The 12,487-nt window shown below is 41.6% G+C and overlaps 2 long non-coding RNA genes across 2 annotated transcripts in view; both read right to left on the bottom strand.

The window, feature by feature from the left end:
• The window catches only part of LOC140700800 (uncharacterized), a 50,992-nt gene extending 38,754 nt beyond the window's left edge, over positions 1–12,238 (bottom strand). The window contains exons 1-2 of the long non-coding RNA XR_012079498.1: positions 12,091–12,238; positions 8,184–8,434 (exon numbers count right to left, since the gene is read on the bottom strand). This is a non-coding gene — a long non-coding RNA (uncharacterized lncRNA). The remainder of the gene's footprint in view (positions 1–8,183; positions 8,435–12,090) is intronic.
• LOC140700801 (uncharacterized) lies at positions 3,620–6,197 on the bottom strand. The gene is made up of 2 exons (XR_012079500.1): positions 5,988–6,197; positions 3,620–4,405 (listed from the first exon to the last, which is right to left on the bottom strand). It is a non-coding gene; the product is annotated as an uncharacterized lncRNA (long non-coding RNA).
• Positions 12,239–12,487: the final 249 nt, after the last annotated feature.

Raw genomic sequence — 12,487 nt, forward strand, 5'->3', positions numbered from 1 at the left:
ATCACTAGAACCATCCATGTTGCAAATGGCATTATTTTATTTTTTTATGGCTGAATAGTATTCAATTGTATAAATATACCACATCTTCTTTATCCAGTCCTCTGTTGATGGACATTTGGGTTGTTTCCATGTCTTGGCTATTGTAAATAGTGCTGCTGTGAACACTGGGGTGCATGTATTTTTTGAATTGTTTCCCTCTGGATATATGCCCAGGAGTGGGATTGCTGGATCATTTGGTAAGTCTGTTTTTAGTCCTCTGAGTTCTCTGGTTATCAAAAAGATCAGAGCTGGCCAGCCTAGCCAGGCTGGCTTAAGCTGAGTTGGCCAGGAGGTGGCCATGGTTTTCTGAAGGCTACACTGACCTGCAAACTGGGTTTCAAGAGCCCACATCTTGCACATAAGACATGTGCTTGAAGCATGCTTTTTGAAGGAGGGAAGGAATGAATGAACAAACAAACAAATGGGTTCCTGCAGATCTGAGTAATGAGTCTGTTATTTTTTCTTATATGTACAATGTGCAGCCCACTCAGACAAGAGTAAGACTTGCGAAGATAACAGTTTTTCTCCTCTAGGCCCTGGACTCTTGAATCTAATTATCCTGTAAATACCATCTGGTATGTTTCTCTAACACTATCTAAAGGGGATTTTTTTTATTCTAAACTTAACACAATGATCAAAAGATGGTTTAAGAACAATATGCAAGCTACTCTCCATGCTTCCATACCCCCAAGCACAAAGCACGAGCAGAGACTTTGGTTCGGATACTAACATCTGGCTCATCCTCACTACAGAGCATCCAAAAGACCACTTGTGGTATCACTGGGAGCCTTCTCTGGATGCCCCAAGTATTATTGTCCCCAAAGCCTGGTTTGTCTTCCACGATTATTCTTCTGGAAGCACATTTCAGATCATGTCTCACCAGCTCAGAAATGAGTCAATGTTCTACCACCATCAATAAATAACATCCTTATTTTGGCAGACCTTCGAGTCTTGTGCTCCACTCTCTGCCCCCCACCACTAATAGGTGTCACACCAGCCACGTGGACCACCATTGCTTTCACCAGTGTCTTGAACCTTCCAACCTCTCTACTGGGCTAACACACTTCCTCAACTTGGGGTGTCCTTTTCTCATGTCCATTCCCTGGGTTTAAATCCCACCTACCCCAGGTCTCAGGCTCTCAGATCTATTGCTCCCTTTCAGCAGCTAGATCCATGATCTCAAGTGCTACTCTAGCAAATGTTCTGCACACCTCACCTTTGGGTCAGATGATCATACTCAATCCAATCCCGTTTAGTTTGGGAGAAACTTGTTACTTGTATAACCCACTCAAGAAGGTGAACTGACAATGGTGCAGCCATTATTGAAAACAGTTTGAAGAGTCCTCAAAAAACTAAAATTAGCCTTACCATATGATCCAGCAGTCCCACTCCTAAGCGTATATCTGGAGGGAACTCTAATTCAAAAAGATACCTGCACCCCAGTGTTCATATCAGCACTATTTGCAATAGCCAAGACATGAAATAACCTAAATGTCCATCAAGGATGACTGAATAAAGAAGCTGTGGTATATTTATACAATGGAATACTACTCAGCCATGAAAAAGAATAAAATAATGCCATTTGCAGCAACATGGATGGACCTAGAGATTGTCATTCTAAGCAAGCCAGAAAGGTAAAGAAAAATACCATTGATATCACTTATATGTGGAATCTAAGAAAGAGAGATAAAAGAAGACACTAATGAACTTATCTACAAAATAGAAACAGACTCAAAGATGTAGAAAACAAACTTACAGTTACCGGGGGAGCAGAGGGGATGGGAAGAGATAAACTGGGAGTTCAAGATTTGCAAATATTAGCTAGTATATGTAAAATAGATACATAACAAATTTCTTCTGCATAGCACAGGGAACTATATTCAATATCCTGTAGTAACCTATAAATGAAAATATATGAAAATGAATGTATGGATGTATATGCATGACTGGGACATTGGGCTGTGCACCAGAAATTGACATTATAACTGACTATACTTCAATTTAAAAAAAAAAAAAGAAGAAGAAAGATGAACTGACCATACCAACAAACTGCCAAGATGAGAGAGAGAGAGCACACTTCTTTGATGATCCAGAAGAAACTGCTTAGGGACAGGTTTCCATGACACACAATCCTTGGCACAAAAACTATAAAAATATTCCACTGGACGGAGGATGGGTGTGACTGGGGAGGGAGAGCACAGGGAGGTTTTAGGAGTGAGGAAACTGCTCTGTAACCTGATTGGGGGGAGGTGGTAACACAAGCCTATAAATGGAAAATTCATGGAACTAAACACCAAACGAAAGAAAACTCAACGTTTCTATATGATCTTAGTTGATTCTTTTTTTTTTCCCCCATTTTAAGTGTTCTACCAGAGAAGTGAACTATGCATGAATAATCAGTCATTATTTTTGGAAAATAGCTGTCAAGCAGGGTCAAATTAATGACCTACCTTTGACAGGAGTCCAGCTCCAAGATGATAAACAGCGTTTGTTTTGTGTTTGAGGGTGAGGGGAGGGAGTTTAGGAAAAAGAACGTTTTAATGCCAAACAATACTGTACAGTCTGAAAACTTTGGCTTTGGTATATGTCGCACCAGACTTAATTTGCAATTTCCTTTCTCACATACCTTAAAACAAGACCTTAATACAAATGTAACATAGCAATTTTATATACAGCTTTTCTTCACCTGAACTGGAGCTTTATATTTCTTTTCATTCTTGATTTCTTATCTAATTAGTTAGTTATTTCAACTAAACCTGGCTTCAGGTGATGCAGGCAATTTGTTTCGGAGCCATAAAACTCTGTGTTGTTTTTAATGTTACTAGAGTTTTCCAAAATATGCCCTAATTTCATCATCTGTGACCTGCTTTGTCAGGTTAACAATTCGTTTCTATATTCATAATGACTTGATGCCTACAGTAAAATCCAATGTGAATCATAGATTATCTAATGTGGTATCTCTTCCATTGTTTCTTCACATTAAACTAATTTCCATCCTCACGTAATTCTGTAACAATTCCAACTGAAATCCACCAAGGGCTGGTGAAAATTCAGGTTCAAGTGAGAAAAGATTGAAATGAGTTCTTAGTGGAACCCGGAGACCTGACAAATTTAAAAGCTGCCTAATTCCTAGCCAGGTTATAAAAGACTTTCAACACTGAGAAGATGCCGCCCAGATTCTCAGCAGATCTTACTGAGGGCAATGATGGCCAGGCCAACTTTGGGAGTATGGGGGTTTGGGGTTATAATCCACAGAGAATGCAAAGACAAACAAAAAGTAAAAACTCTCTGCTTATTAATTTCTCAAAAGCCCTTGCACTCAGCCAGGTTATATACACTGTATGTTTTACGGTGTGCTCCCGATTTCACATGCCAGAATTCGCGGGTACACACTCAACAACAAAAATGAATACAACGTGAGGTTTGAAAAATTCTTAGCAACGCGTTCATGCGGAGTTAACTTCCAGGCAATGTACCCCCTGCATGTGAAGTCGCTGGGTCTTAGAAGGGTGAAATTCTAAGTCTCAATATTAAAAAAATGTTTCTGTTGAGGACAAAACTGTTACCTCAGTTCTCTGCCTCAATTAAAATTGCTTTAATGGAGGGCAATTTGACCTAGAGGAAAGTAAGTAGAGGCTGGGATTAAAACTAAAAATCAATATACAAGATAAAGGGGGTGGTTTCATTTGGAAAAATTTTTTCCCATTCGGTAGATAGTCGTTTTGTTTAATTACGGTTTCCTTTACTTTGCAGAAGCTTGAAAGTTTAATTAGGTCCCACTTGTTTATTCTTGCTTTTATTTCTATTGCTTGGGTAGACTGCCCTAGGAGAGCATTTTTGAGATGTTTGTCAGATAATGTTTTGCCTTATTTTCTTCTAGGAGGTTTATTGTATCTTGTCTTATGTTTAAGTCTTTGATTCATTTTGAGTTGATTTTTGTGTATGGTGTACGGGAGTGTTCTAGCTTCATTGTTTTACATACTGCTGTACAGTTTTCCCAACGTCATTTGCTGAAGAGACTGTCTTTATTTCATTGTATATTCTTGCCTCCTCTGTCGAACATTAGTTGACCAAAAGTTTGTGGATTCATTTCTGGGCTCTCTATTCTGTTCCATTGGTCCATATGTCTGTTTTTGTACCAATACCATGCTGTCTTGATGACTGTAGCTCTATAGTATTGTCTGAAGTCTGGGAGAGTTATTCCTCTAGCCATTTTCTTTTTCTTCAGTAATTCTTTGGCAATTCTAGGTCTTTGATGGTTCCATATAAATTTTATCTCCAGAATATATAAGCAGCTCACACGGCTTAATAAGAAAAAAACAAGCAACCCAATCCAAAAATGGGCAGAAGACCTAAACAAGCAATTCTGCAAGGAAGAAATACAAATGATCAATAAGCACATGAAAAAATGCTCAATATCACTCATTATCAGAGAAATGCAAATCAAAACTACAGTGAGGTATCACCTCACACCAGTCAGAAGAGCCATTATTCAAAAGTCCACAAATGGCAAATGCTGGAGAGGCTGTGGAGAAAAGGGAACCCTCCTACACTGCTGGTGGGAATGCAGTTTGGTGCAGCCACTGTGGAAAACAGTGTGGAGATTCCTCAAAAGACTAGAAATAGACTTACCATATGACCCAGGAATCCCGCTCCTGGGCATACATCCAGAAGGAACCCTACTTCAAAATGACACCTGAACTCCAATGTTCATAGCAGCACTATTTACAATAGCCAAGACATGGAGACAGCCTAAATGTCCATCAACAGATGACTGGATAAAGGAAATGTGGTATATTTATACAATGGAATACTACTCAACCATAAAAACTGACGACATAATGCCATTTGCAGCAACCTGGATGTTCCTGGAGAATGTCATTCTCAATGAAGTAAGCCAGAAACAGAAAGAAAAATACCATATTAGATTGCACTTATGTGGAATCAAAAACAAAAAAAAAACCATAAATACAAAACAAACAGACTCATAGACATAGAATACAACTTGTGGTTGCCAGGGGGACAGGAGGTGGGAAGGGACAGACTGGGGTTTCAAAATGCAGAATAGATAAACAGGATTATACTGTGTAGCACAGGGAAATATACATAGGATCTTATCGTAGCTCACAGCAAAAAAAAAAGTGACAATGAATGTATGTACATTCATGTATAACTGAAAAATTGTGCTCTACACTGGAATTTGACACAACATTGCAAAATCACTATAACTCAATAAAAAATGTTAAACTTTAAAAAAAGAAAAAAAAGAAAAAGGGGGCAATTTCTTTCTAATCACATACCTCTAAACTTTCACAGCTTTAAAAATACTTAATCATATTCTCCAGTATTGACTTGTTCATTTTCTCTCTCTGGGAAAGAGTTTAGTGGTGGGGTTACCAGAACCCTCTTCTCCATAACAGATTCTTCTACCAATTTCTCACCAAAAAATTCTAGATCAAAAATCTTCAGCAACTCCTGCCCAGAAAGGAATAAAGCTCTGGAAACTTTCAAACTCTTAGCTTTATGGTATAACACACCAATAACCATCACATACTAATAAGGGAGAACTGCCTTCAGTCAAGAAATTGTAATAGTGTAAAGTATAATAATAGGTCATAACTGGAGAATGGAGGTCACATTTGGAGCCTTTTTTCCTGGAACTGCTACACTGGGGAGCAAGCATCTTGCTCTGCAGGAGTATCTGGGACTCGGTAAGTGTCCGTTCTGGTACACTAGCCATGACTAGACATTGTTCTATGTCCAGCGGTAGAAAACAATCAGGGTGGATCTGAAGGAACTCAGACAAGAGAAGCAAGAGAAGCGGCCTCCCTCTGCTGCCCTTTGCCAGCTCTCTGCATGTGACTGTTATTGGGGGAAGCTAAAACAATTTTTCCTGGCAAACTCTCATATTTTCTTAGCCTGACAACAATGATCTCATTATTACCCACCCATCATCAGAAGGGGAAAGCCCACTTCGAACTGTTGTTTCCAACAGTGGCAGTGGATTTGCACAGAGCCATCCATATTCCCCTGGGCTCGCTTGTGACCAGTGGTGGAGAAAGGGCATTGGCTCTGGCCGAAGAACAGGTCGGAAGGGGGGTCACATCCACAGTCCCAACAGCACATGCTACCACTGGCCTCCCGGAGGTCTCCGAGAACTGAGCACAGGACAGCAGTAAGAAGAACAGCTCATCAAGAGAGACAAGGACCTGGGGAGATGAACACGAATGAATAGGCACTTAATATAAAGAATAATACAGTATGCTTCTAGAGAAAAGCATGAAAATTAAATGAATGTATTACAAAATATTAAAAAAAAAAACCTATCCTAGTTCTGTGGATGGTGTGGTCTTCGTTTTAAAAAAAATAAGTCAAGAATTAAAGTAATATCTAGCAATTTCAAGTAAAATATACACACACACATTCCCAAAATGCCTTTGCTGCAGCTAACGGCAGATAGGAAACTCTTCCAATTACTTACCTAATAAGGAGTCTAAACTTTAACTTTTTAAACTAAACAGCTAGAGATTTGTGTGTGTGTGTGTGTGTGTGTGAGTGTGTGAGTGTGTGAGCACGTGCACTCTAATGTTGGTTTTTCAAACAAAAGAGTCTTTGGTTACTAGTTTTCGAATGGCCTCGGCTCTCCGCTTGGTTATCTCAGCCTTGCATTGATGGAAGGGAACTTGGACGTTATCCCCGTCAACCTCTTCAGTTTAGAAGGAAAAGACCTGGATGGCTGTGCACTTTGATGAGGGAGGACCAAGAGGTGAGCACCTGACATCAAGCCAACGCCCACTGCACTCTTCAGGCCAACTCTGCTGATTCACAGCTTTAATTATCCAACAAAAGAGAGTGAACAGTAGAGAGAAAAAGGTGTCCATCCCTGTGACTTGACCACTAGGGGAACGTCACTGTATCCTCTCACAGTTTTGGAGTCTAAGATCCAAGGCAGATCCATCCATGCCCATGCAGCTTGAAGTAGACACTAGGAGGCAGTTTATTGGAGTACCTTGAGCAGCCTTGAAATAGACACTGAAAGTGTTTGCTTTAGAAACCATGTCTTGGTAAGTTGAAATTTGAATAGTGGCTGGGGGCCTGTTATCCTTCAAGCCAGCCAGTTCCTTCGGTGCTTCTGAGAGCAGTGCCTGTTCAGAGAGGACAACCAGGCAAAGGCACTCGTTACCCAGAGGCCTTTGCTCTAAACCCCACGATCGTTCTTCTATGTATGTCAAGGCTAGAGGGAGGGTGGGGCCTCTGGCCCCCAGCCCACATGGAAGGCTTGTCTCCATCCTATCACTCTGATGACAAGCAAAGGTCAGTGGAGGAAAGTGCTGAGGGAAATGAAGGGAAAGTGAGAGTTGCTTTACAGAGCCTAGAGCTGGTCTGACGTCCTCTCAAGGGCAGGACAAGCTAGCTAAGAAGGACAAGTCCAAGAGGAGACCACTGCAAGTCCAGACCTTGAACTCATTCTCCAATTAACACCAAAGCACCACGGCCTTGTACTGTGGGCCACGTGATATCCTTGACCTTGATCCATTCTGATCAGAACTCCTTCCCTTGGATGGACACAGGAGAAGGAAAAGAAAACACAAAACCTGGTACTTGCACCAAAATCAAACCCCCCATTCATCTGTGTGCAGTGTACACACATCGCGAATGAGACCAGACCTAAATAGAAGCCTCCACGGCAGACGTCCAGCACCACCTGTCCCCTGATTTGGGTCAGTAGAAATGATCCCTCCACCGCCCACAGATAGCCATTCACCTGTGCTCGGGCACAGAGAAGGAACCCACCATCACTCCAAAAATATAATAAAATCCTACACTCGGCCTGGGACTTTTAAATTTCCTTCCAGTTCCCTGAGCATCAGCCATAGTAAATGGGAAAGACATGTAATCTAAACCACTGAGGACAAAAGCCCCAAAAGTTCTAACTCCTTCCCTTGGATCGCCATCCCTTACTTACTGTTAGGTGTCTCTGGTTAGCTTCAGTGTGTCGGGCTGCCTCCCTCCCAGTGGGGTTCAAGCTATCTTGATACCACGAAGGACTAAACACTGAGCAATAACCCACAGAGCACGCCGCCCAGTCCAGAAAGGCACGTGGCCAGGTTCTGTCCTCCCCTCTCCCATAAGCCCACCCTTACTTGTTGAAAGCTCTTTCCATTCAGGGGAAACCTTCTGAGTAAAAACTGGACAGCGCTTTGCTAGGTCAGGTGGCTCTTCCCTTGTCAGAAAGGGAAGCCAACAGGTGAACAGTCTCACGTCCCAGCTGTCTCTATGGAAAGTGATTTCTCCCTTGAAAAGTTCCAACAGGCTAGTGTAAAAGGCCACATAGTCTAGGCTCTGAATACACGTGGGTCATGTGGGTCTCTGGTCCTTCAAGAGCTGCTGCCACCTGAGAAAAAGGACAACTTCATTGAAATCTGTTGTTCCTAGCTGACCCAATTTTGCCTCTTGCAGACCCAGAAAAGCAAGACGATTTTAACTATTTAGGTTTGCAATCAATGGTAGATAGTCATTGAGTTGATTGTGGGATCATATCATATATTGTAACTGAGATATTTTTTGGAAAAGATGAATCCAATCTGTCGACACATGGAAGGGTCTATTTCCCTCTCCAATGTGTGGGCTGTACTTATCCCAACTGTTGGATCTCAGAAGAGTTACGGTTTAACAAACTTCTTCAGTCCTTGAGATGTAGGTACCTGAAAATCACCAAGATGCCATCCTTCCTGAGAATTAAGACAGCTCTCTTCACCCCATTCATTAGTAGACAGACTATTTTAACCCTTTTCAGTGTAGAAAAAATTCTCCCTCGCTGTCCTTTGCTAAGTGGTAGAGCTGAGAACAGGACCCCAATTTCCTGGCTCTTGTGATTTTATCCACAGTTCCTCTTGGTTTTAGAATTACATATACACTTTTGGTGTGCCTCTTTGGCTCCAGCTATGTTATTAAACTATTATTACCTAACAATACTCCCATTAATCACCATGACAGATGGAAACCAGCCCTGGTCATGTTCTCTGAACTCCACGTCAAATAGTCCCAATGCTAATGGAGATGACGCCAGCCATGAATTAGCCCTAAAAGCTTCTGTTTATCCTCCCCCACCCCCTTTCCAATTACTGTTCATTGCAATGCTTTTTTCTTGTCACAAGACTCCATGCTTCTATGTGGAGCGACTCCGTGTGGAATTCTGGGAAACGGTTTTCTGTTGACAGACACCATATAATGATGATAAACGATGGACGAGTCAGCCGTCTTAAAACTATTATTCCCTTAGCAGCCCACCTCCAAATACATGGAGCACTTCTACAGGCTTCAGCAGTGGAAAGCTGCAAACCTGGAAAAAATTCTCCATTCAACCCCCTTCCACAGACTGAGGGAAAGAAGTGATACTAAACAGAAAATGTAAATCACCTGTGAGGTAATACACCCCAAACGATGCCTTGAAAGTGTCGAGGGTGCATAAACAGTCTCTTCACAAAAGACCTTTGTTCTGACTGAACTACAAATGGGGGTGTTGGTTCCCCTCGCTTTCCCTGCATAAATTGCACCTTGAAGTTAAGGGTTCCATGTAACTGTGACTGTCTCTCTCGGAAAAGATGCAGAATTTTTTAAAACTCAGTGGTGCGTTTGGGCTCTTGTCACTGAAAGCCATTTGCTATCCTATCTTTGAAGAAGCTGTTAGTTATATAACTCCACACAATTCATAGGTTATTAACAGAAGCAAAATGTATAATAAAGAGGCTGGCCCTGGAAAGCATACAGCAGCTAATGCAGTGATGCTAAAAACTGAATTTCAAAAGGTGGGTTTGCATGAGTTTGTTGGATGTTTTTCTACCCCCACTGATTCCACTGAGAGATAAAAAGACAAAGTATCATAAAAAAAAAAACCGCTCCAAAGTCGCTACTGTTCTTGCTATTAACCCCATCTTGCTGTTGATTTGATCACTAAACACCAAAGGCAGAATAGAATTGCTCTGACCAATACGGTAACTGCTAGCCACATGTGGCGATTTAAAATTTCAATTAATTAAAATTAAGCAAAACTTGTAGAATAGATAAACAAGATTATACTGTATAGCACAGGGAAATATACACAAGATCTTAAGGTAGCTCACAGAGAAAATAATGTGACAATGAATATATATATATGTTCATGTATGACTGAAAAATTGTGCTCTACACTGGAATTTGACACATTGTAAAATGCTTATAAATCAATAAAAAACTTTTAAAAAAGAAATAGAAAGAGAAATAATAAAAGAAAATTAAGGGAAACTTAAAATCCAATTGCTTAGTTACAAAAGCCACATTTCAAGTGTGTGAGAGGCACGTGTGACTTCGTGGCTGCCATATTGGTTGGTGCAAATATACAACATTTTCGTCACTGCAGAAAGGTCTATTGGACAGCAGTGGCATAGAGTATTCACTCATTTATCCACTGAGAAAATATTTGTTGAGTACGGTAGTGACCAAAACAAAGTTTGTGCTCAAGGAAAGAACATTCTACAAGGGAGAAACAAACAATAAACAAACAAATCAGTGAACAAGATTGTCTTACCTAGCATGAGTTGCTGTGAAGGAAATGAAACCAGGTGATAAGGTGGCAATGATCGGACTGGAGGTGAAGTGGGGGTGGGGGGTTTTGAATCAGGTGGCCATGGAAGCCCTCTCTGAGAAGGTGACATCTAAGCAGAGCCTCAAATGACAAGAAAGAGGCAGCCACAGAAATCTGGGGACAGAGCATTCCAATCAGAGGCAAGCGGAAATGCTCAGGCTCTAACGTGGGAACCGCTGGGAGCCTCTGTAGGACAGAGGGAAGGCAGGGTGGCTGGCACGTAGAGTCGGGGTGGTGGGCGATGATGTCAGATCTGTCAGCCCAAGGGCCTTGTCAGTCACCAGGGACAGCTCAGATTTAAGGAACCAAATATAAAACTCCCTTAAAGCTCTCAATTTGGAGGAAAAAAATACACTTTGAGAAATAACTCATTGTTACTTCTCCAAAAGCAATTAACATCAAGGGCATCACACAGCTTTGCAAGCAGCTGCTGCTGAGAGTAACCGACCTTCACTGCCGCTGCTCTGAAAACCATGCAGAATTTTACGACTATCTCATGACTTCCCCCAATACTTCTTTAGGGGAACTATTAAGTATTGTTCATAGAGGGATGAGTAACTAAAAAAAATACATACATACGTGCATACATAAAAATGAAAATTCACTTAACAAAGACAGTGAGTGGCTTAGAAGTCACCTCCACACTGACAGCTCAGTGCCCTCATGAGACCGGAACAACTAGCAAGGCCACCCAGGTAAGGAGCAGAGTCACCCTGACGATTTACTAGAGAAAATGCGATCATTTGTTCGGATTAGCAATAAACTAAATGTAGCCTCGTATTGTCTCCGGATGGGAAGAAACTTGTCAAATCCTTCTTTTACAGTTGAGGAAACCGAGACCCAGAAAAGGTAAGTTAACCTTCAGTGCCACCTGGCAAATGATTTTCTAGTCTATCTAAATGAATTAAATATCCTTTTTTTAATTTTATTTTATTGACTTATAGTCAGTTTACAATGTTGTGTCAATTTCCAGTTAGAGCACAATTTTTTAGTTATATATGAACATACGTATATTCACTGTCACATTCTTTTTCACTGTGAGCTACCACAAGATCTTGTATACATTTCCCTGTGCTATACAGTATAATCTTGTTTATCTATTCTGCATACCTGTCAGTATCTACAAATTTTCAAACTCCCAGTCTGTCCCTTCCCACCCTCCTCCCCCCAGCAACCACAAGTTAGTATTCTATAAACATCTTTTAAAAAAGGAAAAATTGGCTTTATGAATGAACTGAACAAAGATATTAACACATTAGAGATAAAATTGGTTATTCAAAAATCCCATGGAAGAGCATGCTATCCACCTCCCCTTTTTCCGGGGTCTGTTAGCACCATCATGCCCTGTGGACACAAAGGTTGCCCCCAAGGTGCTCCCAGGGAGCAGTGCGATGCGAGAGGCAGGAGCAAAAGCCAAGGAGACTCACTGATTTCACACAACATCTCAAGGGACAGAGGTTCACTAATGACAGGAGGAAAGTGAGCACAAGTGAAGCGATCCCTGTAAAATCTTCTTCGAAGGGGCTGGGAAGGCTCAGACACTGACTGGATAACTGACCGATCCAGGATGTCAGTTGCTGGCTGGGTTCCAGGTGGAATGTTGGGGTGTCCCCTGGGGCTTGTTGTGGCCGGTGGATCCACGGTAACTGGGCAGAGCCCTGGGTGGGTCAGTGCCCTGGAGGGGCTGCCATCCTCTGTGGAGCTTAGCTTTGGGCTGATCCTTAGGAAGCTGAGTGTGGTCCTGGTGTTGCTGCTGCCCAATGGCCTGTGTTCTCAGCTCATGTTCCAGAGCCTCCGCTGGGAGACAACGTTGAGGTCTGTCCT

The sequence above is a fragment of the Vicugna pacos genome, chromosome 2 (assembly GCF_048564905.1).
Source record: "Vicugna pacos chromosome 2, VicPac4, whole genome shotgun sequence".
Taxonomy (NCBI): domain Eukaryota; kingdom Metazoa; phylum Chordata; class Mammalia; order Artiodactyla; family Camelidae; genus Vicugna; species Vicugna pacos.